The sequence below is a fragment of the Giraffa tippelskirchi genome, chromosome 5 (assembly GCF_054371585.1).
Source record: "Giraffa tippelskirchi isolate mGirTip1 chromosome 5, T2T-mGirTip1v1.2.pri, whole genome shotgun sequence".
NCBI lineage: Eukaryota > Metazoa > Chordata > Mammalia > Artiodactyla > Giraffidae > Giraffa > Giraffa tippelskirchi.
The window spans coordinates 165,061,697-165,075,334 of NC_137279.1; the positions used below are offsets into that span (position 1 = coordinate 165,061,697).

Here is a 13,638-nt window from a genome sequence, read left to right on the forward strand (position 1 = left end):
GCACAGACTAATAGCATCAGGGCTTTATCTGATGAATTAAAAGAGACTATTATCTTTGTTTCAAAAAAGAATAAGAAAATCACCGGAGTAATTTCCAGATTCTCAGATGTAGTCTCAAGATTACATGGCAAAAAATTACAAAACAGAATAAGAAAAATTCCAATTGTTTCATCCATCCTGCCCTGGTTGTTTTTAGAGGAAGACAATCAATAGTGACAATTGCGAAACATGATGAAACAAAATAAATGAGGCTCCAAGAAACATTCTCTTTCTTCATTTATTGGTCTTGCAATAGTCTTTGAGTCGGGTCCAGCTAATTTGTAAGCTGATGTGGACAAATTTTAACAGGTGTTTCATTTCTGCTTGAGCAGTTTTTCTAAAACTCATCTCCGTACTTCCACTCTCACTCCGATCCTCCAGATTTTTCTCAAAACACAGCTTTGATTGTGCCTTCCCTTTATTGAACGTACCAACAGATGATCATTGTATACAGAGTAAAACATCTCAACCAACACTTCTGCCAACCTTTATCTCATAGCCCACTCAGTTATACATGCTGCACCCTGACCACACACTATCAGAAATCATCTTTCTGCAGTTTTTTCTCCACACACACCACTCTATTTCTCTGCCATGCCTTTGTTCATTGTGATAGCCTGTTTGGAATACCTTTATATTTCAAATCCCTAAATCATCAAATGCATGATGAAGTTTGATCTCAGTTCTGACCAATAGATATTTAAGGAGTGTTAAGATTGATCTTTTGTTTGTCTTTAACTCTTCAATTGAAATATAGTTGATTTACAATATCATATTAATTTCATGTATACAACACAGTGATTCAGTATTTACATAGATTATAATCCATTGAAAATTATTATTGATACAAAATAATGACTATAATTCCCTGTTTTGTACAATCTATGTTTTTTGCTTATCTATTGAAGAAGCTGAAGTTGAAGAGTTCCATGAAGACCTACAAGACCTTCTAGAACTAACACCCAAAAGAGATGTCCTTTCATTATAGGGGACTGGAATGCAAAACTAGGAAGTCAAGAAACACCTGGACTAACAGGCAAATTTGGCCTTGGAGTACAGAATGAAGCAGGGCAAAGGCTAATAGAGTTCTACCAAGAGAGTGCACTGGTCATAGCAAACACCCTATTCCAAGAGAAGAGAAGACTCTACACATGGACATCACCAGATGGTCAACACCAAAATCAGATTGATTATATTCTTTGCAGCCAAAGATGGAGAAGCTCTATTCAGTCAGCAAAAACAAGACCAGGAGCTGACTGTGGCTCAGATCATGAACTCCTTATTGCCAAATTCAGACTGAAATTGAAGAAAGTAGAGAAAACCATAGACCATTCAGCTATGACCTAAATCAAATCCCTTATGACTATACAGTAGAAGTGAGAAATAGATTTGAAGGACTAGATCTGATAGACAGAATGCCTGATGAACTATGGATGGAGGTTCATGACATTGTACAGGAGACAGGAATCAAGACCATCCCAAGAAAAAGAAATGCAAAAAAGCAAAATGGCTGTCTGAGGAGGCCTTACAAATAGCTGTGAAAAGACTGGAAGTGAAAAGCAAAGGAGAAAAGGAAAGATAAACCCATTTGAACGCAGAGTTTCAAAGAATAGCAAGGAGAGATAAGAAAGCCTTCCTCAGCTATCAATGCAAAGAAATAGAGGAAAACAATAGAATGGGTAAGACTAGAGATCTCTTCAAGAAAATTAGAGATACCAAGTGAACATTTCATGCAAAGATGGGCTCAATAAAGGACAGAAATGGTAAGGACCTAACAGGAGCAGAAGATATTAAAAAGAGGTGGCAAGAATACACAGAAGAACTGTACAAAAAATGATCTTCACGACCCAGATAACCACGATGGTGTGATCACTCACCTAGAGCCAGACAGCCTGAAATGTGAAATCAAGTGTGCCTTAGGAAGCATCACTACAAATAAAGCTGGTGGAGGTGATGGAATTCCAGTTGAGCTATTTCAAATCCTGAAAGATGACGCTGTGAAAGTGCTGCACTCAATATGTCAGCAAATATGGAAAACTCAGCAGTGGCCACAGGACTGGAAAAGGTCAGTTTTCATTCCAATCCCAAAGAAAGGCAATGACAAAGAATGCTCGAACTACCACACAAATGCACTCATCTCACACGCCAGTAAAGTAATGCTTAATATTCTCCAAGCCAGGCTTCAGCAATACATGAACTGTGAACTTCCAGATGTTCAAGCTGGTTTTAGAAAAGGCAGAGGAACCAGAGATCAAATTGCCAACATCCAATGGACCATCGAAAAAGCAAGAGAGTTCCAGAAAAACATCTATTTCTGCTTTATTGACTATGCCAAAGCCTTTGACTGTGTGGATCACAATAAATTGAAAAATTCTGAAAGAGATGGGAATACCAGACCACCTGACCTGCTTCTTGAGAAACCTGTATGCAGATCAGAAAGTAACAGTTAGAGCTGGACATGGAAAAACAGAATGGTTCCAAATAGGAAAAAGAGTATGTCAAGGCTGTATATTGTCACTTTGCTTATTTAACTTACATGCAGAGTACATCATGAGAAATGCTGGGCTGGAGGAAGCACAAGCTGGAATCAAGATTGCTGGGAGAAATATCAATAACCTCAGATATGCAGATGACACCACCCTTATGGCAGAAAGTGAAGAAGACCTAAAGAGCCTCTTGATGAAAGTGAAACAGGAGAGTGAAAAAGTTGGCTTAAAGCTCAACATTCAGAACACTTAGATCATGGCATCCAGTCTCATCACTTTATGGCAGATAGATGGGGAAACAGTGGCAACATTGGCTGACTTTATTTTTGGGGACTCCAAAATCACTGCAGATGGTGATTACAGTGATGAAATTAAAAGACGTTTACTCCTTGGAAGGAAAGTTATGACCAACCTAGATAGCATATTAAAAAGCAGAGACATTACTTTGCCAACAAAGGTCCATCTAGTCAAGGCTTTGTTTTTTCTGGTGTTCATGTATGCATGTGAGAGTTGGACAGTGAAGAAAGCTGAGCACTGAAGAATTGATGCTTTTGAACTGTGGTGTTGGGGAAGACTCTTGAGAGTCCTTTGGACTGCAAGGAGATCCGACCAGTCCATCGTAAAGGAGATCAGTCCTGGGTGTTCATTGGAAGGACTGATGTTGAAGCTGAAACTCCAATACTTTGGCCACCTGATGCCAAGAGCTGACTCGTTGGAAAAGACCTTGATGCTGGGAAAGATTGAGGACAGGAGGAGAAGGGGACGACAGAGGATGAGATGGTTGGGTGGCATCACTGACTCAATGGACACGGGTTTGGGTAGACTCAGGGAGTTGGTGATGGACAGGGAGGCCTGGTGTGCTGCGGTTCATTGGGTTGCAAAGAGTCGGACACGACTGAGAGACTGAACTGAACTGAACTGATTATATACATAGTGGTTTGTATCTCTTAATTGATACTCCTTGCAGGTAAATCTGTTACAGTCTTTCATGAGATCACACCCTGGGTCCTGGTGTGCATGAGACCCTGTGTGTGACCTCCAGGAATGGAGTTTCTGTTTCCTCCAGTCCTGTGGAGTTCCTGGATCAACCCCCTCTGGCTTTCATAGCCAGATACTCTGGGGGCTCCTCCTTCTGTTGCCAGACGCCCAGGCTGGGGAACCTGATGTGGGGCCCAGGACTTTCACTCCTATGGGTGTAATTGTTTTCCAGTTTGTGGGTCACTCAATGTGTATGGGATTTGATTTTATTGTTATTGTATCCCTCCTACCATCTTGTACTTTCTTCTCAGTTTTTGGATGTAGGGTACCTTTTTTGGTAGGTTCTACATTTTTTTTTTTTTTTTTGATGGTTATTCAGGAGTTCGTTGTGATTTTGGTGTTTTCATAAGAAAAAGTGAGTTCACATCCTACTCTCCCATGTTGTCCTGCTGCCCCCTTATCCTGTACCCCTAATTTGCCTCTCCCCTCTTCCCTCTCCCACTTGGTAACCACCAATTTGTTTTCTATATCTGTAATTATTCTTCTGTTTTGCATACACGTTCATTTGTATTATATCTTAGATTCTACATCTAAGTCATATCATACAGTATCTCTCTCTGTGTCACTTATTTCACCAAGCATAACATTATCCAGGTCTATTCACATTTCCACAAATGGTAGAATTTCATTCATTTTGTGGCTGAGTAGTATTCCATTGCATATATGTGTGTGTGTGTTTGTATATATCTATATATGTGGGTGTGTGTGTGTATATGCCACTTCTTCTTTACCCATTGGTAAGTTGATGGGCATTCAGGTTACTTCCTAATCTTGGCTATTGTAAATAATAATGCAAGGTACATTGGGGCACACAAATCTTTCGAATTAGTATTTTTGTTTTTTCTGTATGTATACCCAGGAATGGACTTATTAGATCATTTGAAAGTTCTATTTTTAGTTTTTTGAGGCCATTCCATACAGTTTTCCATAGTTGGTTGCACAAATTTCCATTTTCATCAGCAGTGTACAAGGGTTCCCTTATCTTTGCATCCTCACCAACATTTGTTACTTGTGGACTTTTTGATGACAGCCATTTTGACAGGTGTGAGATGATATCTCATTGTGGTTTTGATTTGCATTTCTTTAATAATCAGCAATGTTGAACCTCTTTTCATGTGCCTGTTTGCTCTCTGTATGGTTTCCTTAGAAAAATATACATGTCTTCTAACCATTTCTTGGTTGTGTTTTTTTTTTTTAACATTGAGTTGTATTAGCTGTTTACAAATTTCATATATTAACCCCTTATCAATCATATCATTTGCAAATATTTTTTCCCTTTCCGTAGTTTGCCTTTTCATTTTGTTGATAGTTTCCATTGCTGTTAAACAGGTTTTTTTTTTTTTTTTAAGTTTAATTAGGTCCTTTTTTAAAATTTTTGCTTTCATTTATTTTACCTTAGGAGACAGATCTAAAAAAAAATACTGTTTAGATTTGAGTCAAAGTTCTATTCTAGAAGTTTCATGGATATTAGGTCCTACATTTAGGTCTTTATTCCATTTGAGTTTATTTTTTATATGTGGTATGAGACAATATTCTTAAGCTCATTATTTTATGTGTAGTTATTCAGTTTTCCCAACACCTCTTGCTGAAAAGGCTGTCTTTTCTTCAGTACATATTTTTGCCTCCTTTGTCACAGGCTAATTGACCATAGACTCAATTCTGTGGGTTTATTTTGGTGCTCTCTGCTCGGTTCCATTGACCTATATGTCTGTTTTATGCCACTATCATGCTGTTTTGATTACTGTAGCTTTTTAATATGGGGAGTTGGAGGTGAAATCAACAAAGTTGGCATTTGTTCTTTTTTCCTTTTTTTCCCTCCTTTGTTCTTTTTTTTCAAGATTGTTTGTTCTTTTTTTCCCAGGATTGTTTTGGCAACTTGGGGTCTTTTGTGGTTCCATGTGAACTTTAGGATTGTATGTTGTAGTTCTGGGGAAAATGTCATGGGTATCTGATAGGGTTTGTATTAAAATTGTAAATTGCTCTGAGTAGTGTGGCCATTTCAACAATATTAATTCATCCAATCCAAGAGTACAAGATATTGTTCTATTTCTTTCTATCATTTTAATATCCTTAATCAGTGTTAAGTATTATATCATCTGGAAATACCGACAGTTTTACTTCTTTCCCCAATTTGGATGCCTATTATTGCCTATGTGATTGTTGTGGCTAGGACTTCCAATACTATGTTGGCATAGAAGTGGCGAGAGTGTGCATCCTTGTCTTGTTCCTGAATTTAGAGAAACAGCTTTCAGCTTTTTACTATTGAGTATGATGTTAGCAACTGAACTGAACTGAACTGATGATGTTAGCTGTGGGTTTGCCATTTGTTGCTGTTATTATTCAGTCACTCAGTCATGTCTGACTCTTTGTGAACACATGGGCTGCAGTATGCCAGGCTTCCCTGTCCTTCACCATCTCTTGGAGCTTGCTCAAACTCATGTCCATTGAGTTGGTGATGCCATCCAACCATCTTGTCCTCTGTCATCCCCTTCTCCTCCTTCCTTCAATCTTTCACATCATCAGGGTCTTTTCTAATGAGTCAGCACTTCACATCAGGTGGCCAAACTATTGGAGCTTTGGCATTAGCTGTGGGTTTGTCATAAGTGACCTTTATTATGCTGAAATACATCACCCCTGTACCCACTTTGATGAGAGTTTTTTCTTATCACAAATTGATATTGAATTTTGTCAAATGCTTTTTCTGCATCTATTGATATGATCATGTAATTTTTACCCATTTGTTATTGTGGTGTATCACTTTGATTGGTTTGTGAATGTTGAACCATCTTTATGACTCTGGAATGAGTCCATGTTGATAAAGGTGTATGATTCTTTTTATATGTTCCTATGTGCAGCTTGCTAATATTTTGTTGAGGATTTTAACATCTATATTTATCAAAGGTATTGGCCTGTAATATTCTAACTTTGGGGTTATTTTTGGTAGTGTCTTTGTCTGGTTTTGGTATCAGGGTAATGCTGGTATTGTAGAATAAATTTGGTAGTGTTCTTTTCTTCTTGAATTTTTTGAAAAAGTTTGAGGAGATAGGCATTAATACTTCTTTATGTGTTTGGTAGTATTCCCTGTGAAGCTGTCTGGTTCTGGACTTTACTATGAATTTTTTTACTTATAAATTAATTTCACTACAAGTGATCAGTCTGTTCAAATTGTCTATTCCTTCTTGACTCAACCTTGACAAGTTGTATGATTCTAGAAATTTGTCCATTTCTTCTAAGTTGTCCAATTTGTTGGCATTTAACTCTTCATAATATTCTTATGATTTTTTGTATCTCTGTGGTATCAGTTGTTATTTTTCTTCTTTCATTTTTTTATTTAATTTGGGTTTACTCTCTCTCTCTCTATTTTTTTGGTGAACCTGGCTAAGGGTTTATAAATTTTGTTAATTTTTTTTTTTTTGAGAAATGTTCTTTATAATTGATATTTTGTATTTTTAAAAAATCTAATTATTTCCTCTCTGATTTTTTATTATTTCCTTCCTTCTGATGACATTGGGCTTTATTTGTTCTTCTTTTTCTCATTGTTTTAAATGATAGATTAGGTTGTTTACTTTAGATTTTCTTGTTTGTTGAGGAAAGCCTGTATTGGTATAAACTTCCCTCTCAGAATTGTTTGCTACATCCCATAAATTTTACAATGTTGTGTTTCCATCTTCATTTGTCTCAAGGTATTTTCTCATGTCTTCTTTGTCTTCACTGACTCTTTCTTGTGGCATATTGTTTAGTCTCCACATGTTTGTTCTTTTCCCATTTTTCTTTCTGTTGTTGATTTTTAGTTTTATACTTGATAGAATGCTGTATATAATTTGTATCCTTTTAAATTTGGTGCAACTTGTTTTATGGCCTGGCATATAATCTATCCTGGAGAATGTTCCATGTGCACTTCAAAAGAATGTTTATTCTGCTGTTTTTGGATGTAATGTCTGTAGATATCTGTTAAGTCTAACTGGCCTATTGGGTCACTTAAGACCACTGTTTTCTTACTGATTTTCTGCCTGGATTTACTTGTCCAATCTACTTGTCCATTGATGTAAGTGGGCTGTTAAAGTCCCTTACAATTTTTGTACTATTGTCAGTTTCTCCTTTTTTGTATGTTAGTATTTGTTTTATGTATTATATATAGGGGCTCTTGTATTGGGCGTATATATAATAATGATTTTAATATTCTCTTCTTGTACTGATCCCTTTATCATTATATAATGGATTTCTTTGTCTTTTGTTATAGCTTTTTTTAAAATCTATTTTGTCTGATAGGAGTATTACTATCTGTGTTTTCTTGTCATTTCTCTTTTCATGATATATATTTTTCCACCCCCTCAGTTTAAGTCTATGTGTGTCTTTACTCCTAAAGTAAGCCTCCTGTATGCAGCACATAGAAAGGTCTTGTTTTTTTTTAATTGAATCTTTTGATAAGAACATTTGTTCTATTGACATTTAAAGTAATTATTTATAGATATGCACTTACTACCATTTATTACTTGTTTTATGGTTGCTTTTTTAGTTTTTTTCTCTTTCTTCTTGTTTCTTCCCTTGTGGTTTTGTGATTAATTTTTCTTTAGTAGTATGATTTTTTTCCTTTCTCTTTGGTTTTTCTGTATCTATTGTAGGCTTTTGATTTGTGGTTACCATGGAGTTCATACATGTTGACTGATAATTAGATCTACCTGTTTTAAATTGGTAGTCATTTACGTTCAAACACATTCTACTTTTTTTACTCCATTACCCCACATTTTTTTGATGTTACATTTTATACCTTCATTCTTTTTCCTTAACTATGGATTGTAGTTATAGTTGCTTTTAAAATGTTTCTATTTTAATCTATATACTGGTCTATTTAGGTGCCTGATTTTAAATTCTTACTATATATTTGCCTTTTTCACTGGGATTTTCCCTTTCCTATAGATTCTTACTTCTTTTCCATTTAGAGAAGACCCTTCAACATTTTCTTAACAGAAGTTTAAATATGATGAATTCTTTTAGTTTCAGCTTGTCTGAGAAGTACTTTATCTCTTCTTCTATTCTAAATGATAATCTTGCTGGGCAGAATATACTAGTTTGTAGGATTTTCCCTTTCAGCACTTTGAATATATTTTGCCATTCCCTCCTGGCCTGCAAAGTTTCTACAGAGAAAGCTGGTAGCCTTATGGGGGATTCCCTTGTAAATGACTCTTCATTTTTCTCTTGCTGCCTTTAGTACTCTCTTTTTATCTTTAACTTTTGCCATTTTAATTAGTCTATGTCTTCATGCAGGTCTGTTTAGGCTCATTTTGTTTAGGACTTGCTATGCTTCCTGTAGCTGGATATGTGTTTCCTTCTTCAGGTTTGTGCATTTTTTAGCCATAATGTCCTCATATACATTTTTTATCTGCTTCTCTCTCTCTCTTCTCTTTCTGAATCCCCTATAATGCCAATGTTGTAATACTTAATGTTATCATACAGATCTATTAAATTGCTTTCATTGAAATATTTTTTCTTTCTGCCTGTTCTAATCGGTGATTTCTTTTGTTCTATCTTCCAAATCACCTATGCATTTTTTTTTTTCTGTGTCACTTAGTTTGCTATTCATTCCTTCTAGTGTGTTTTTTATTTCAGCTATTCAATTATTCGTTTCTGACAGGGACTCTCTTATATTTTCTAGGTCCTTTTTGAAATAATTTGTGTTTAGATCAATTCTTTTCCCTAATGATCATTTTTATATTATGACAAATTGTTCATTTCTGTTTTATATTTTTTAGGAATCTTCTCTTGCTCTTTCACTTCAGATTAGTTCCTCTGCCTTTTAATTTTGCTTAACTTTCTCTGCTTCTATGAATTTAGGTGAAACAGTTACCTACTGTGGTCTCACATTCAATCCATCAGGAAATCTGTTGGCTCTACCTTTAAACTATTTCCAGAATCTGATTATTTCCCACCGCCTTCAATGCTACCATTGGTCTAAATCATCCTGGCCCCTAGCCAAGATTCCTCTAGTAACTTCCTAATAGTTCTCTGTGCTTTGATCCTTGATAGTCCCTAACATATATTCCCAATGTGGAAGCTAGACTTACCCTCTAAAAATACAAATCAGATCAAACCCTCCTCTGATTTCCATCTCATTAAGAATAAAAGCCCAAGTCCTTTAAATGGCTTACAAGGCTTTGTATGAACCACCACCTGCTTCTTCAGTTTCCTACTCAGTTCTGCTTATTTTCTAATCTCATTTCCACCTTGTTCACTCCTCTGCAGTCACCTTGGTCTCTTTTGCAATTTCTCAAATATACCAGGCTTGCCCCTGTCACAGAGCCTTTCCATTGGCAGTTCCCACTGCCTAGAATATTCTTTACTCCTTGTCAGCATGACCCACTCCTCCTAACTACTTTAAGTTTTTGCTCAAATGGCAGCTCCTCTCTAAGCCCAACCTTGACCACCTTATTTAATATTGTTCTCCTGATTGCTAATTATTTCTTGATTACACAGTATTTACATTTTTCATCATAATATGTAGCTTAATTATCAATTAAATTTATTATTTATTGTCTTTTCATCCCTACTGGAATGCAGGCTTGTTCTATTTTGTTCAGTGATATTTTCTAATGTACTTAACAGTGCCTGGAACATAGTAGACGCTCAAAAATATGTTTTGAATGACTGTGTGAAGGCATGACTCATCTAGGATGTGAGTTTCTTTAACTGCCCTGAACATGTAAATCTTTATCATTGAATTTCTAGTGCCACTTAGTAGGTCTGCTCAAATAATACTTATTGAATGGATGCATTTGACTTGAGTTTCAGTGGACCATTCTCAAGGGAGGAGAAAACCATGTCAGCTAATAATCAGTTTAGTTTATTTAAAATCACTTGATGTTTATTTTAACAAAAACCTTCTTGGAATTCTAACACTAAAAAGGATGTCATTGAGGCCTCTGTGGTTTTAGTGGGTATGACCTTTACCATGATTCTCAGGATGGGAGGAGGAGTGTGCATGGTGTGGCATTAATTACTCCAACCCTGAGGCTGGGGTGATGTGCTGACAAAAAAATCAGGAAACCTTACAGACCAGCTTCCCTAAAATAACCTTGAAGTTGTTCCTAAGAAACTCTAATTTGGGCAGTTTCAGCTCCTCTCAATTGACTCAGAGTGCTTTTAGCTAGCATCAAATGCTTAACAAATCCAAAAGTTTCCCACGAGAACCTTCCATTAATTTTGTATTCTGCCAAGCTACAGAAAAGGAAGGTCTGTGTTTTGCAAATACAGAAAATAGCTTTAACTGTACTGTATTTTTGCAGACTCATGGGTGAATTTTCCAATCAAGCACCAGTCTATGTGATCTGATTTTTGATCAAAACATAATGTCTAACAGGTGGGCTATTTTGGACTCAATCTTTGCCAGGTGGTGCAAAATAATGACAAATGATCATAGTGCCTATGTATAAATGATCATAGGTCACTCTGCTTGACCTGCAGTTCAAACCAGCCTTCATAGAAACCCATTTCCAAACTACACCCACTGCTATGATTGAAAGTGGGTATTTTCAAAATTGCTCAGCTCAGCAAACTTGTTGCTCTGGAATTACTTTGAATTGTAGCTTGACTGACAAGCTTATAGAATAGGGATTTGGTATCTGAGTAAGTAAATAACTCCACCAGGTTCATGCATAGACTCTTAAGCTAGACTTTTTTTTTTTTTTAGCACTAGTGGATATATCATCATAAATGTCTTATAAAAGAGATACTAACTTTAACCCCTAGAAAGTAGTGCTAAAAACTATTTATCTTCAAATCCATTCTGCAAAGTAGTTTTTAACCCAAGTTCATTAGCTATAAATATTTAGGAATGAAAAATCACAAATTTCTTTTGGAATCATTAAAGGAAAATTATCAACATTTGAAATAGATATGATTCGTTTCAACATCATATGATAGTATCTTTTCTTACATTCATTTGTAGAAAGCTTAGTGATGTCCTTAATTGTGGTTGTTATCTATCAGCATAAGTGGTTAATAGATTTGTTTTCCCTTCTGCCTTAATAGTTTTTGATAATCTATTTCCATTTTAATATCTTATTTGATTTCCCAGAATCATATTGTCTGTTAGTTTCAAAACTACTTTTGAAAGTAAACTGGGTATAAAATAATAGAAATTAATGCATTAAACGTACTATATTTCTTCAGTTCAATTTCCTCCTGGGAAAATACAGCAAAATCTTTACTTTCATAACTAAAAATATATTTTGTATATATATATATATATATATATATATATATATATATATATGTATGTATGATAAAAAGGAAAAACACTCATTTCAAGAAGCATTTTTTCCATGCTGTCTGCATGCAAAGAATTGTACTGAAAGATAGGGTTTGAAAATAATAAAGGCAAATCTAGACTGGGAAAGAGAGATTCCCATTGGCAGTTGTAAAACAATGAAGTGATGATCCTATTTATATGAAATATCCAGTGTCAGCAAATTCATAGAGACAGAAAGCTCATTAGTGGTTGCCAGGGTCTATGGACAGAGGGAATAGGGACTGACTGCTTGGTGGGTATGGGGTTTCCTTTTGGTGTGATAACACTTTTCTGGAACTAGATAGTGGTGATGGTTGTACAAAAGTGTAATGTACTAAATGTTACTAATGGTGAATTTTATGTTATATGCATTTTACTACAGGGAGAGAAAAGTAACAAATAATTCTTTAAAGTTTAACTACAGATAAATGTTATCAAGGAAAGAGAATGTATAATCAAAAGCCTTGGGTGAAGATCAGGGAAGATTTCCAGAGGAAGGAACCACTGATCTGATGAATAGTAGCTAAATGGGAAGTAAAGCAGAAAGATGAGAAGGACATTGAACTTCCTAGGAGGAAGGCATGGCGTGTGTAAAAAGTGGATGACAGTGAAAGAGGAGAAGGTGGTTTATGACAAGGCTTGAAAAGGCAGGGAACATATCTTATGAAGCATTTGAAGAATTGGATGGCCCTGGATGGAGGAAGATGGGATGAGATGGAGAGACTGAAATATGGTAGATCTTCTAGGTAGTTACTGCTATGGGCAAAACATACATTAGGGAGAAGGTGGTAGATCTATATACAGTCAGTACAGTCAGTGTGAAGCGCATTAAAAAGGTTTATGAGACAGAGTTTGATGTTGAATTGTACCTAGGATTATAGAGGATGAAGGGAGAGAGAGGGGTAGAAAGAGGCAGAGGGAGAAAGAAGTCGAGAGACAGAGAAAGAGGAAGAGAAAAAGAATGGAGGGGAGCGGGACAAGCCTCTCCCTCAGCTTTCTGGCTAGCAGATCTGTGTAATTAATAGTGCCACTCTGAGACAGGAAGTGCTCCAGAGGCACCTTTTGAATATAAAGCGAGAAGTTGCAGAAGGAAACGCTTAGCAGTGGAAGTGGGTTACATGACTCAAGTGGGAATCTTGACACAGACTTTTCTTCAGTGACTCTTGCTTAATAATTTTTCCAATGCTGTTTTGAGTTGTACTTGGTAGTCAATAGTAGCTCCATGCTGCACTGACAGCTACATATTTTTGTAACTCAATAAAATATATATTAACTGTCTAGGAAAGGATATATAGTTCTGTTATCCTTAGCCAATACTTTATTATTTTTTTAAAGTTACAAGTATAACACAAAAATAAAAGGGAAAAGGAAGATACCAGTTATTGAGTTTCTACTCTGCATCAAGTACTATGCTAGGCACATATTACAGATATTATCATATTTTATTTTTAAATGATCCCATAGATTAGATCTTTCCTCCCTAATTTAAAGACAAGGAAACAAAGGCTTTGACTAAATAAGTAAGTTATTTATAAATACTATAAACACTAATATATTCCAAATATGGGTAACAAGCAGGAAAGGTAGGATTTAAAATCAAGTCTCTGGCTGCCTGCCAAAATTCACATTCATTCAACCATAGTGACATTTTCCTGATTTCAGTCATTTGTTTGTAGTTTTCAATATCTTTACTCCATATATGTAACACTTATACTAGCATTTTAAAAGATATTTTACTTTGAACTGACTCATATTTTAGTCACATAAAGAAGTTTTATAAGGATACTTTGT

General features: G+C 35.7%; 1 long non-coding RNA gene across 1 annotated transcript in view; it reads left to right on the top strand.

Moving 5' to 3' along the window:
- Positions 1-1,603, top strand: part of LOC145504380 (uncharacterized) — a 44,362-nt gene extending 42,759 nt beyond the window's left edge. The window contains exon 8 of the long non-coding RNA XR_014052160.1: positions 948-1,603. This is a non-coding gene — a long non-coding RNA (uncharacterized LOC145504380). The remainder of the gene's footprint in view (positions 1-947) is intronic.
- The last annotated feature ends 12,035 nt before the right edge of the window (positions 1,604-13,638 follow it).